Genomic DNA, 14,563 nt, shown 5'->3' with positions numbered 1-14,563 from the left:
CAGATGCCAGTCTTCAGCCAATTCGATTCACTCCATGTGATATCAAGAAACGGCTGAGTGCACTGGATACAACAAAGGCTATGGGCCCTGACAACATCCCGGCTGTAGTGCTGAAGACTTGTGCTCCAGAACAAGCTGCGCCTCTAGCCAAACTGTTCCAGTACAGCTACAACACTGGCATCTACCCAACAATGTGGAAAATTGCCCAGGTATGTCCTGTCCACAAAAAGCAGGACAAATCCAATCCGGCCAATTGTCGCCCCATCAGTCTACTCTCAATCATCAGCAAAGTGATGGAAGGTGTTGTCGACATTGCTGTCAAGTGGCACTTACTCACCAATAACCTGCTCACCGATGCTCAGTTTGGGTTCCGCCAGGACCACTCGGCTCCAGACCTCATCACAGCCTTGGTCAAACATGGTCAAAAGAGCTGAGTTCCAGAGGTGAGGTGAGAGTAACAACACTTGACATCAAGGCAGCATTTCACTGAGTGTGGCACCAAGGATCCCTAGTAAAATTGAAGTCAATGGGAATAAGGGGGAAAACCCTCCAGTGGCTGGAGTCATACCTAGCACAAAGGAAGATGGTAGTGGCTGTTGGAGACCAATCATCTCAGCCCCAGGACATTGCTGCAGGAGTTCCTCAGGGTAGTGACCTAGGCCCAACCATCTTCAGCTTCTTCATCAATGACCATCCCTCCATCATAAGGTCAGAAATGGGGATGTTCGCCGATGATTACACAGTGTTCAGTTCCATTCACAACCCCTCAGATAATGAAGCAGTCCGTGCCCGCATACAGCAAGACCTGGACAACATCCAGGCTTGGGCTGATAAGTGGCAAGTACATTCGCGTCAGACAAGTGCCAGGCAATGACCAGCTTCAACAAGAGAGAGTCTAACCACCTCCTCTTGACATTCAACGGCATTACCATCGCCGAATCCCCCACCATCAACATCCTGGGGGTCACCAATGACCAGAAACCTAACTGGATCATCCATATAAATACTGTGGCTACAAGAGCAGGTCAGAGGCTGGGTATTCTGCGGCGAGTGACTCACCTCCTGACACCATCTACAAGGCACAAGTCAGGAGTGTGATGGAATACTCTCCACTTGCCTGGATGAGTGCAGCTCCAACAACACTCAAGAAGCTCGACACCATCCAGGACATAAGAACATAAGAACATAAGAAATAGGAGCAGGAGTAGGCCAATCGGCCCCTCGAGCCTGCTCCGCCATTCAATAAGATCATGGCTGATCTGATCCTAGCCTCAAATCTAAATTCATGTCCAATTTCCTGCCTGCTCCCCGTAACCCCTAATTCCCTTTACTTCTAGGAAACTGTCTATTTCTGTTTTAAATTTATTCAATGATGTAGCTTCCACAGCTTCCTGGGGCAGCAAATTCCACAGACCTACTACCCTCTGAGTGATGAAGTTTCTCCTCATCTCAGTTTTGAAAGAGCATCCCCTTGTTCTAAGATTATGCCCCCTAGTTCTAGTTTCACCCATCCTTGAGAACATCCTTACCGCATCCACCCGATCAAGCCCCTTCACAATCTTATATGTTTCAATAAGATCGCCTCTCATTCTTCTGAACTCCAATGAGTAGAGTCCCAATCTACTCAACCTCTCCTCATATGTCCGCCCCCTCATCCCCGGGATTAACCGATTGAACCTTCTTTGTACTGCCTCGAGAGCAAGTATGTCTTTTCTTAAGTATGGACACCAAAACTGTATGCAGTATTCCAGGTGTGGTCTCACCAATACCTTATATAACTGCAGCAATACCTCCCTGTTTTTATATTCTATCCCCCTAGCAATAAACGCCAACATTCCGTTGGCCTTCTTGATCACCTGCTGCACCTGCATACTGACTTTTTGATTTTCTTGCACTAGGACCCCCAGATCCCTTTGTACTGCAGTACTTTCCAGTTTCTTGCCATTAAGATAATAACTTGCTTTATGATTTTTCCTGCCAAAGTGCATAACCTCACATTTTCCAATATTGCATTGCATCTGCCAAATCTCCGCCCACTCACCCAGCCTGTCTATATCCCCTTGTAGGTTTTTTATGTCCTCCTCACTCTCTACTTTCCCTCCCACCTTTGTATCATCTGCAAACTTTGATATGTCACACTCGATCCCCTCCTCCAAATCGTCAATATAGATTGTAAAGAGTTGGGGACCCAGCACCGACCCCTGCGGAACACCACTGGCTACTGGTTGCCAGTCCGAGAATGAACCGTTTACCCCAACTCTCTGCTTCCTGTTAGATAACCAATCCTCCACCCATGCCAGAATATTACCCCCAATCCAGTGATTCTTTATCTTGAGCAATAATCTTTTATGTGGCACCTTGTCGAATGCCTTCTGGAAGTCTAAATACACTACGTTCACTGGTTCCCCTTTATCCACCCTGTACGTTATGTCCTCAAAGAACTCAAGCAAATTTGTCAGACATGACTTCCCCTTCGTAAAGCCATGCTGACTTTGTTCTATTAAATTATGTTTATCCAAATGTTCCGCTACTGTCTCCTTAATAATAGACTCCAAAATTTTACCTACCACAGATGTTAGGCTAACTGGTCTATAATTTCCAGCCTTCTGCCTACTACCCTTTTTAAATAAGGGTGTTACATTAGCAGTTTTCCAATCTGCTGGGACCTTTGCCGAGTCCAGAGAATTTTGGAAAATTATTACCAAAGCATCCACAATCCCTACTGCCACTTCCCTCAAGACCCTAGGATGTAAGCCATCAGGTCCAGGGGATTTATCCGCCTTGAGTCCCAAAGCAGCCCGCTTAATTGGCACCCCATCCACCATCCTAAACATTCACTCCCTTCACCACCGACGCACTGTGGCTGCAGTGTGTACGATCCACAAGAGGCACTGCAGCAACTCGCCAAGGCTTCTTCGCCAGCACCTCCCAAACCCACCTAGAAGGACAAGGGCAGCAGGCACATGAGAACAACACCACCTGCACGTTCCCCTTCAAGTCACACGCCATCCCGCCTTGGAAATATATCGCCATTCCTTCATCGTCGCTGGATTAAAATCCTGGAACTCCCTACCTAACAGCACTGTGGGAGAACCTTCACCTCACGGACTGCAGCGGTTCAAGAAGGCGGCTCACCACCACCTTCTCAAGGGCAATTAGGGATGGGCAATAAATACTGGCCTGGAAACTCAAACAGCTGCCATGCAGACTCTGGGCTCAAACCTGTGATTTGCCTTGGAGAGGTAGCTTCGCCTTGCAGAGGCAGATGTCCATCTTGGAGAGGTTGGTGGAACAAATCAATAGGGGCTTTTAAGATGTCACTCATCTTCCGCAGCCTGCTCTCCCATAGATCAGTGGAAGTGATGAGCCCCAGCCCACAGAAGTGCCAGTGATGTGATGGTAGCAGTGTGTGTTGCCCTCCCTCAGGATGTCAGCAAGTCTGCTCCTTTACCATGCCCTCAACCAATACCCACCATAGTGCTCGGAAATCAGCTGGGCCATACTGTCTCGGCAGCAGCCGAGGTACAGGAGTCTGCAGCATTATCTTCACAGAAGTGCACCCAGAAGTCACCGGTTATGAGCACCACATGAGCAATAACAGTCTTCCGCTAGCTTTGCTGTGGCCACTAGGGGAGCACTTCGTCCGATAAGAACTGCTTCTCTCAATACAGGCCTCTCTGTATGGCTACATTGTGTAGTATGCTATTTAGCCACAAAGCTTTGCCTGTCAACCTGTTCTATAGGAACATTGGAACAGGAGTAGGCCATTTAGCCCCTCGAGCCTGTTCCACCATTCATTGAGATCATGGCTGATCTGTGATCTAACTCCATATAGCCGCCTTAGCCCCATATCCCTTAATACCTTTGGTTAACAAAAATCTATCAATTTCAGATTTAAAATTAACAATTGAGCTAGCATCAACTGCCATTTGTGGAAGAGTGTTTCTAACTTCTACCACCCTTACTTCCATATTTACTGCTGACATTTGCCACCCCTCACTCAACCTTACAGCTCTGTTGTTGCATCCGAGGCATACTCATACTTTAGCAGGGTGTATATTCAAACTGTCACTTACAGTTGATAGACTTTACACACTCACATCTTCCAACTGTTTTGTAATATCACTGTAACCTAGCTGTGTGATGCATGGTCATTCACCAACACACAAATTGGCCTGCAGACTGGGCACATGTGTATCACTGTGTATGTGCTCCTTCAAATTATAAGAGCTCAAGATTATTTATCTTCTTTGATGAAAATATGGGACAGAGAGAAGGTGCTATCGTGAGGGGACCGAGCAGTGACCCTCAACGGTCCTGCTCCTCCCGGCTCCACATTCAGTTAAGTATTTTTTTAGAAACTTATCGTTTGGTGGAGCCCTTTAAGGACTGTTGGTTAGACGCTGTAAACATGGTTATCCTGAACGCAGCAGACCTGACGTCAGCTGCATGCAGAGCAGGCCAATTTCAGGGATACTGCATTGAGCCTGAGGCATAAAAATGGAGGGAAGTGCTAATCTTAACTGCCACTGGCAGTCCTGTACTTACAGCAAATGCCATAACTCTGCAACTGGCTCCTTGCTTATTCAGAGTTTGCAAAGGCAGTTGGGCTAAGTCATTGGTAAATAGGTGTGCTGAGGCCTGCAGATGTGGTTGCTGGCATAATAGCAGGTACAGGCAGTTCTCCTAGTGTCCTGGCCAACATTCCACCCTCAACCAATACTATCAGGACCAAGCAGTCCACTTGATCAGCAGCTCAACCACTACCTTAAACATCCACTCCCTCCACCACCAGCACACTGTGGCTGCAGTGTACTATCTACAGGATGCACAGCAGCAACTCGCCAAGGCTTCTTCGACAGTACCTCCCAAAATCCCGACCTCTACCATCTAGAAGGACAAGGGCAGCAGATGCATGGGAACACTACCATCTTCAAGTTCTCCTTCAAGTCACACACCATCCTGATTTGGACATATATCGCCGTTTTTTTGTTGCTGGGTCAAAATCCTGGAACTCCCTACCTAACAGCACTGTGGGATTACCTTCACCATATGGATTGCAGCGGTTCAAGAAGAAGGCTCACCACCACCTTCTGAAGGGAAACTAGCGATGGGCAATAAATGCTGGCCTTGCTAACGGTGCCCATTTGCTGTTTGCGGCGTCCTGCTGTATGCAAATTGGCTCCTGCATTCATGTATACAACAGTGACTGCACTTCAAAAGACATTCATTGATTGTTAATGCTTTGGGACATCCTTAGGATGTAATAAGACACTATATAAATGCAAGTTTTTTTCTGCTGACCTCCCTGGCATTCCTTCTTCCATCTTATACCATTTGAACTATGAAACACAGGGGCCAATTTTCAGGTATAGTGCACATCAGGCGTACAATGGGCAGAGCAATGCCTGCCCAATGACGTGAGTCATAGTTAGGTCTTGTTTGATAGGCAAGCTGCCAATGCTCAATGAGACGGGAAATCCGATGGCTCCTCCTTGAAGCCGATCTAGAAGTCCTTGCTTAAAGAGGGGAGGGAGGAGACAATCCATGGGGATGGGGGAGGGGGGGTTGGCAACCAGCAGTGGGCTGGTACCAAGAGAAGCATGAATGCTCCTTCTGGCCCCTCAGAAATCAGTGCCACAGGTGTCTCTTTAGTTTTTGGAGAGGCCTGCGATGGTCCCTTTAAGAACCGTTGCTTAGGCTGCTCAGCGTTCAGTTCCAAATTGGCACAGCAAGCACTCTGCCTAGGTGGAACATGAAACTGGCATTGGGGACCTACAACCGTCATAGAACCCCAATTTAAATATTTTAATAAGGCTCCCACTTGTTCAGGCAGGAACTCTGTCTGCCAATTTTGAGGCCCGCTCAAAAATTGAGTCAGGGGGGCCTAAGGCCATTGGCAGTAGGTTATTTTTTAAAATTTCATCTGCCTATCACATTTCAATGTGAATGAAATGGTTCACAGACAAAAATCACCCTCACTGTCTTTGGGGTGGATCAAAACCAACCTCTATTATTAATTTTGCCGTGGCTTGGCAACTGCCACAGGACTTTTCTTTCATTTGTAATCCTTGAGCTCCTGCTAAAGTTGGTATTGGAAGAGCTTTTTTATGGGCCCTCTTTTTTTCATCTGTTTCTGTTCTGCTAATGTCTTGTAAGTGCTTCACCTATAGTCCACTTTCTGCTGAATTATTGTCGTGGCTGTCATAGTTATGTAGCACTGAGGCTCAGGAGCCACATATATCAATGTTCCAACGGATTTGCATATATCTCAAATTGCTGGTGTTCTGATGTAGTGAAGTCCACAGAATTCAAACATGACAAACCAGCAAACAAAAAATATAAGCACAAATAAGACTGAGTTGTTTGGGCTTTGAGGACATGTGGCCCCAGGGCTGCAGGATGGATAATTAAAAATTGACTTTTTTTGGGATGTTTAAAAAATGCCTACCAATATTAGTAAATAAGAATAGTCCCAGAACAAAAGTCCAAAAAATTTCAAACATTTATTAAAAAAAATCTAAGAAAACAAAAGAATACTATAAAGGTACTATAAAATTAGAGAAAAAAATAAACATAAAAAGCCAGTGCTCCTTTAAGGATGGTGCACACGGAGCTTCCCTTTAGCCCAGAATGGGTATACAAGGCAAACAGCATGAAATGTGCAAAAGAAGTCTCAAGCCAATTAACCAACCAACAAGAAAATTATGGAGAAGGCCTACTGATTTGATTTGCCAACCCTTATTCACAAGATCCTTGCCAGATAAACCATTGAGAAACATCAGAAATTCTGCAGGACTAGGCTGAATTGGTAACGTTCTAGGTAGGGGAAAAAATTACAAAATGTGACCTATTAAGATGTTAGATCAGTTAGGTCATGACATTGAGACATTGATTAAATGACCTTTACATAACCACTTGGTAAAAAGGTTATGTTCCAATCTTAAAACTCCAGTATGTTTTTTCAGTTAAATGGAAAACGCTCCTTGTCCCCTTTATGGTTCTATCATTGATTTGTCCCTTTCCTTCCATGTTTGATCTTCAATCAACATAAATAAATGTTCAACCTCGTTCAATTAATGTGGTGTAGGGATACAGATGTTCCAGTGTTTCGTGAACTTGGACAGTAGTCAGTCAAAGAAAGCCACACTAACACGGTAGTTTTGTTAATCAGTGCGATTATTTAATGATTCAAACAATTCACACAAGTATCAAACAAATCAAGCAACACATACGACCTTAAAACCAAGGATTTCAGTGTCAAGGCAGTAGTGATCAGCTCTCTCGTAGCTCTTGAAGTTTCTTCTTTTGTAGTTGGATGTCTTTCCTCTAGGTGGAGCTTCTTCAAGCTCCTCGAACTGCAGTAAAGAATCTGCCACGATGTCCCATTTTTATATGTTGGGCTAGTTGGGGTGTGAGTAAAAGTCAAGGGAAGTCCCATTTTGACTACTCGAAATTAAGGGAAGTCCCATTTTGGCCACTCACCCATTATTACATCAATGATGGACGGTTGGCTGTTAGTTCTCGTGCATCATTCAACTTCCCAAGATTGTTTAAAACTGTGTGAAACCAGGTGCAGCCTCTCGACCATGTGAAACCACCGTTTGAAACCTTCTGTAGGTTCTCGACTGTGTGAAACCAGATGCAATAGTTTTAGTTGTCTTTCCTAAGGATTTCTAACGGTCTCAGCACTGTTTACCAAGTTGGTATCTATCTGTTGTTTTGAAAACCAAAGGCCTGCTTCTTGAAGCTTCGTTCTTATCAGTTGTTTTGAAAATCAAAGGCGCATTCAAAGCTTCTCGAAGCTTCTGTACATTGCTGTGTTTGCAGTTTAAACTCACACTGTCCAAACGGTTTTGAATTCACAATGTTTAAAGGGTTTTAACCTCTGCTCTTCAGTCACGCCTCAAGTGACTCTGTCTGATCTTCTGACTGATTCACTTCGTACACCTTGAGCATTGTCCTTGGTGTTAGGTTTTTATCATTGGATCATGTTCCTGTTCAGGACAGGTTTGCCAAGACATATGTAAAAAGACTATTTCCTTGCCATGTTTTTGGATTAAACATCTGATTACACATAAGCAAATTATCATTACAAACACTAGAATACATTGCGTACAGATTAAAGCCATCCTAATTATTCTGAGCCATGGGTGTTGCCTGATATTATACACTGCTTCCCACCATTTGTGGTCTCCCAGCTTTTGTATCTTTTGTTCCATAAGCGCGTTAGCTTGTCTCATCTTCACCAGGTGGTGAAGTGAGGTGTGTCACTGTGCCAGTATGTACTTAAGACTTAATGACAATGGAGGAATAGGGTGACCAAAGGGTACTATGGCTTGCAATGCCTCCTCTTGTGGTGTGAGATTAACATGAATCTCCGTTACATTGTGTGGTCGTATTGGCATGAGGGTATGTTCCCCAACCTGAGTAATTTCCATGGGTGTGAGGAAGAAAGGGGGATAGTTGGCATGGCAGATGGTAGTGCCATGCCTGAATGTATCGTCACTAGTGGTTATACAGTACCAACCTCGGTTCTGATGATACCCACCCACCGATTGATAACTCTTACCAGGCACTCAGGGTTCTCATCTCCCAGGGTGAACCCGCAGGTCGACATATTTCTCCACAGTATGTCGCATCGACAGATCCAGGTGGATGCTACCAGTCTACAGCAAGTCAGGTCCACCTCATTCCATTCTCCTACGTGACGCTTTACCAGGTGTTTGGGAAAGATGGTGAGTTCTTTGAAGGTACTCCCCTCAAGTGTACCCACTGAATGTGCTCTAAATACTTCCCTTGGCTTGTCCCGTATTCGAGGCACTGCTATCAATTGTGAGAGAACCATTTTACTCTTTGTGGTTTTCAATCCAAATATACCGTTCCAAATCGCCGAGCCTTGCTTAGGCCATAATCTGCCTTATACCTCTCCCGTAAATGTTTGTCAGTAACCTATTTTGATATTTTGTTCTCTATATCGTTCAATCCTTGTTGTATCTGATTTAATACAAAACCCCAGTACATGCTGCATGTGATGGCTTTGGCAACATTCTGGTCCTTATACTCCCAATTACTTCCATTGATTATGTAATTTACTCTTGCCATTATTTGCTCCATGCCTATTGTTAGGTCGGTTATTGGCACTGTGCCCTGTTGGGTTTCATATATCAGATCTCTTTCCCCTTAATCAAGATGAAATGTCTTTTAAAATGCCCTCCAGTTGTTTCTGCATCGATTCATCATGTTCCCACATTGATTCATTATCTAATCTATTCCATGCTGAAATGCCTGCAGTAATCCTGATACCTAGCCACTCAGTTGCACCCCTTTTCTGTATTTAATGGCCTGGTTTGTGAGGTGGTGGGGGCCATGCTTGGTCTATATCTAGCCCTACATTGCATTGGTGGAAGTCACGCACTATTTCTTGCAGCATTGCACTATATAATTTAGTGTGGGCCAGATAGCATAGCTCTGGTGGAAATGTTATCTCTGATAGGGATATCAATACCAGTACCAATTCATAACGGATGTCATTATGAACTCCGTTCTGGGTCTGAATGATGACTGATCGATTAGATGGCCCTGGCTCTGTTTCTGAGCATTCCCCTTTAAGACTTTCTTCCTTAGGTTTTCTTCGGGTACCATTCCCAGAGTTCCCTTCCAAAAAATGTTTGGTCATTATAGATGTCATTTGCTGTTAAAAACACTCATATGCCTCATTACACAGAACATTGGGTAAATGCATCCTTGAAAGATCAAGAATTACAGGAAAAATTTCATATCTTACATCATTATACAACCATTCATGAGTTTCATAAGTCACCAGATCGTTTTTGGGTCCTGGGTTTAGGGTTGGGCAAGGTGGCTCCCTAGCCAAGGTCCCAATTTTATTGTTACCTCAAAGGAACCCAACCCTGAATTTGGAAATCCAAATTTCTACGTCCCTCTTTACTTTAATTTTAATCCCTCTGATAGGTACCAGTGCGTTTAACACTATCCTAATTGTTTCATTAACTAGTCGGTTTCTCTATGGAGCATGTGTCAATGCCTTGGTTAAAAGGTTTTTTCACTCTCCTAAGCCACATTAACCATTTCACCTCCACCTGCATGGTGCCGATGTCTCGGGTAGTGGCGAGGCTATCAAATGCAGTTTTCTCATTGTTCATTATAGGCGAGGACACAAACATCGCCAAGAGAAAGCTACCAATTTACCATTTCATCTCATTCACGAGCCTGGTAGGAACTTTACCGTCCAATACAATATTTACAGTTTGGTTCAATAACTCAATACATTTTTTTGTTTGTTTTACTTAAGCTCTTCTTGGACCGCTTTTTATTTCCCAAAATATCCCGCTATATTGTGCTTGAGTCCATTTTATCATTTCAAAATTATCCCAATTCCGAACAGCAGTATTGTTGGACTGACAGGACTTGTCAATTGGGCAGGAATCACTTAGACTTAAAATTTTATTATCCCCTTAAATGTCAGGTAAATTTTCCCTTCTCAAGTGCTTGAACAGCAACAATTTATCTTATCAATTTCAATTTCATAAACAAATTATGCCCAGGCTTGGTGGTTTTACAGTAGAGTCAGAAGTGCTTGTAATTACTTTTGGATACATCTCCATATCTCCCCCCCCCCACCTTTCCCTCGAGCACTCTGTCTTGGAAAATAACAAATAATCCTGAATGGGTTAAAGCCGAGCCTTTGAGAGGCAAAGTCTTAGTCCAAATTGTCACCGTGCTGTGACATTTGATATCTGCTGATGTCTGGAGATAAGGTCTTAAATTCTTAACACCACTGGATCGCTTCCTGGACCAACACTTTTGCGGTCCCCTGTTTTAAAAGAAAAGAGAAACAGAAAATCCATTGTGGCTCTTCTTGAGAGCTTAAAAATTTTATACACTTGATTTAAGCACTGTGACAATAGCCCTCAATGATCTTGTTTAAAGAATAGTCCCTTTAACCGAACAAACCCAGAAAAATATGTTCAGAAAAACATGGGAGTGACTGCTCAGCTTCCCTGTCCTATCTCCCATGGTTTCTCTCCCTCTTTTGGAACACATTGGGCTCGATTTTACAATGGTGGAGGGTTGGCAGCAGGGGGGTGAAGGTGTGCGTGGCAAACCCGCATGAACAAAACTTACCATTTCCGATGCGATGGCACGTTGATTGATAGTGATTAACGTCTCTCCGGATTTCGCGACCGGCAGCTAGCCTGATTGACAGGCTGGCTGCCGTCAGGAGCTGTAGCGTGAGGGTGCGGGGGAGGCGAGCAAGAGAGAGTGAGACGTCATCCGACGCTGGAACGGAAGACCGGGGTGGGGGGGAGAATGAAAGATCCAGCGCTGGACTGGAAGACCGGGGGAGGGGGAGAGGGGAAGATCGGGGGGGCGGGGGAGAGGGGAAGATCGGAGCAGAGAGGGGAAGATAGGGAGGACATCATGGGAAGACTATGAGGACATCGGGGGAAGAATCAGGAGGACGTCGGGGGAAGATCGGGGGGGTGAAGGGGGGACATCAGGGGGGTGAAGATGGGGACATCAGGGGGTGAAGAAGCGGACATTGGGGGGGGTAAAGAGGGGGACATCGGAGGGGTGAAGAGGGGGACATCGGGGGGGGGGTGTGAAGAGGGGGACATCGGAGCAGGAGAAATTGGACATCGGAGCAGGTTTCAAAGGTAAGTTCATTTAGTGTTTTCACTTCCTTCCATAGTTTTTAATTTAGTTTCTTTTTGCCTGATTCAGCCCTTCACCAGGCGTGAATCAGAAGCGGTGGGCAAGCTGCCCAAGTAAGTTAAAAATCTTTCTAATCACTTACTCTGTCGCAGGTAAAGTGCCTTAAGTACCTGAATGAGGGACCTGTTTTCAGGTCGCCCGCATGCACACAGGTGGGTCCCTGGGAAACTTGGAAGTCGACAGGCTGGAGCCAGCTTCCGAACCCAAACAGGATTTCCGTGATTTTCGGAGCTCCCCCGCCCCGAACGCACCAACAATTGCCTCCTAAAATCACCCCCATTGTTTTTATTGAGGGATTATGAAACTGTTCGTACAGTGACTGCCACTCAGAGCTGAAAGCTCAAAAGGTAATAAACTTTAGCAATGTGGAAGTAAGGTTTAATTACTTCTTGCTTGTCAAAACCTTAGGGGTGGGGGAGGAGTCAATCACAATAGCATGTCTCAGATGTAACCAAATTAAGAAAACAGTGCTTTGTAAACATTCAAATTGATTTAAAACAAGACCACGCATCTTTAATTTAAATTGTATAAAACAATAGCAGTTTTTAGCTGTCATCCAATTAATACAAAGTACTTTGAAGAAGTTCAAATTGATCTTTTTTTCCCAAAAAATTCTTTGTGTTGTTAAAACAGTGATAACTTGCACAAGGATGCCAATACAATTAAATTCTGGATAATAAAATCTGTTAAAACAAGCAGAAATCATTATTAACATCACTATTGTTTGAACACATTCTTGTCAGGAAGACAGCATTTCAGTTTGTTTATCTCAGTTTAAAAAGAGTAGGTTGTGCCTGGCATTTTTATCTACAAATGTTTCAGATAAAACTCCAATTGTTGTTACAGCATATAGCATTTATTTAGGAGGTGTCCAAAATGTATTGACTCTTATATAGTTAGTCCAACTACAAGACATCTCCAGATTGTTGGTATAGAGAGAAGAGATAGAGATCTTTCAATCATTACTTTTTTTTCGGTCACTTATTTTCTGACCACAGTCAATCACAAGATCAAAAGGTGCTGTCAGTTTGCTAACAGCTATCACATTCCAATATAACCAAGATGATTAAACAAAATAGAATCACCTCAAATGTCCCAAAATGTTAACACATCAATTCACACTCTCCGATTCTCAACACAACTCCAGACACATCAATTCACCTGACATTCACTCCTTACCCACTTCAAATCATCAAATCTCATGTCTGGAATTAGAAACTCTCACATAATTTACAATAACCAGAATTTCACCATGGCCACAATAATAATCTGATTTTCACAATTTAATAGGTTAGTTAACCTCAATAACTCCAATTTAATTCAGCAATACCAAAATTAAACACAAGACTGAACAGATCACGTGCTTACAAAAAAACCCAGTAAATTACATTGCACAAAAGGGGAAAACATAAAGCAAGCATGAAAGGGGGCGTAGCTGCAACATTGAAAAGGAAGCACTCACATAGGCTTTTAAAGAGACAGTACACTGAAAACAAAAGAATATGTTCTATAGCTTCCTCCTATATTCCATCATAGACTAATTTAGCCTTTTTCACTTAAACCAATTTTCAATTTCCATTGTTTCCTACTAATTCAATTTTGTACCGATTTAAAACCTCAGGGCTGCCTTCAAATCCTCCCTTTGTTTTTCTATGTTTCCCAATTATCTAACGTCGCTTGTTGAGCTGCCTGATTTAGGGTCAAATTACTTTCTTTAACCAGGGCTTGACTTTGAACGTACTCTATTGGCCTTCCAGGGTCTGGATACGTGTTTCACTATTCTGACCATCCTTCTTTCCAATTATCAAGTGTCTTTCCCAATTGTTCCTTTACCTCTTCCATTTCCCTCTTTAGATTAGATACCTCTGTTTCTAACCCAAGCTTTTCCTTCTTATCATTAAGAAGAATGAGAGGTGATCTAATTAAAACATACAAGATTATGAGGGGGCTTGACAGGGTAGATGCTGAGAGGTTATTTCCTATGTAGAGTCTAGAACTAGGGGGCATTGTCGCAGAATAAGGGGTCGGCCATTTAAGACTGAGATGAGGAGGAATTTCTTCACTCAGAGGTTTATGAATCTTTGGAATTCTCTACTCCAGAGGGCTGTGGATGCTCAGTCATTGAATATATTCAAGGCTGAGATAGACAGATTTCTGGACTCTAAGGGAATCAAGGGATATGGGCATCAGGCAGGAAAGTGGAGTTGAGGTCGAAGATCAGCCATGATTTGATTGAATGGTGGAGCAGGCTCGAGGGGCCATGTGGCCTACTCCTGCTCCTATTTCTTATGTTCTTATGTTTTACTATCTTTTTGTTTGCTGAGGGCTAATAGCCGCACAGCTTTAACCCGTTTCTTTAGCCTTTCTTCTAACATACATATCCACCTATCATCATATGCTTTGAAGGGGTCTGTCTGATGGTCCTATACCGGGAACCATTCCTCACACCTTGGTAACTCCTTCTCTATGTATCCTTGAATTCCTGTTCAGGCGACACTTTCTGTAGTGATACAGATGTTCCAATGATTCGTGAACTTGGACAGTAGTCAATCAAAGAAAGTCACACTTATGCGGTAGTTTCATTAATCAAAGTGATTATTTAATGATGCAAACCATTCACACAAGCATCAAGCAAATCAAGCAATACATATAACCTTAAAACCAAGGATTTCAGCATCAAAACAGTAGAGTGATCTTTTGTTCTTCTTTTGTTGTTGGATGTTCTTCCTCTAGAAAAAGCTCCTTTAAGCTTCTCCAATTGCAGTAAAGAATCTGCCATGATGTCCCATTTTTACATGGTTTTTGCGAGGTGGGGTGTGAGTTA

At 43.6% G+C, this 14,563-nt stretch overlaps 1 long non-coding RNA gene across 1 annotated transcript in view; it reads left to right on the top strand.

Moving 5' to 3' along the window:
• Positions 1-10,169: 10,169 nt before the first annotated feature.
• The window catches only part of LOC137306632 (uncharacterized), a 72,189-nt gene continuing 67,795 nt past the window's right edge, over positions 10,170-14,563 (top strand). Inside the window, exon 1 of the long non-coding RNA XR_010958917.1 lies at positions 10,170-10,236. This is a non-coding gene — a long non-coding RNA (uncharacterized lncRNA). The remainder of the gene's footprint in view (positions 10,237-14,563) is intronic.

Source organism: Heptranchias perlo, chromosome 3, assembly GCF_035084215.1.
Source record: "Heptranchias perlo isolate sHepPer1 chromosome 3, sHepPer1.hap1, whole genome shotgun sequence".
Lineage (NCBI taxonomy): Eukaryota > Metazoa > Chordata > Chondrichthyes > Hexanchiformes > Hexanchidae > Heptranchias > Heptranchias perlo.
This window is presented reverse-complemented; position numbering and strand designations above follow the sequence as displayed.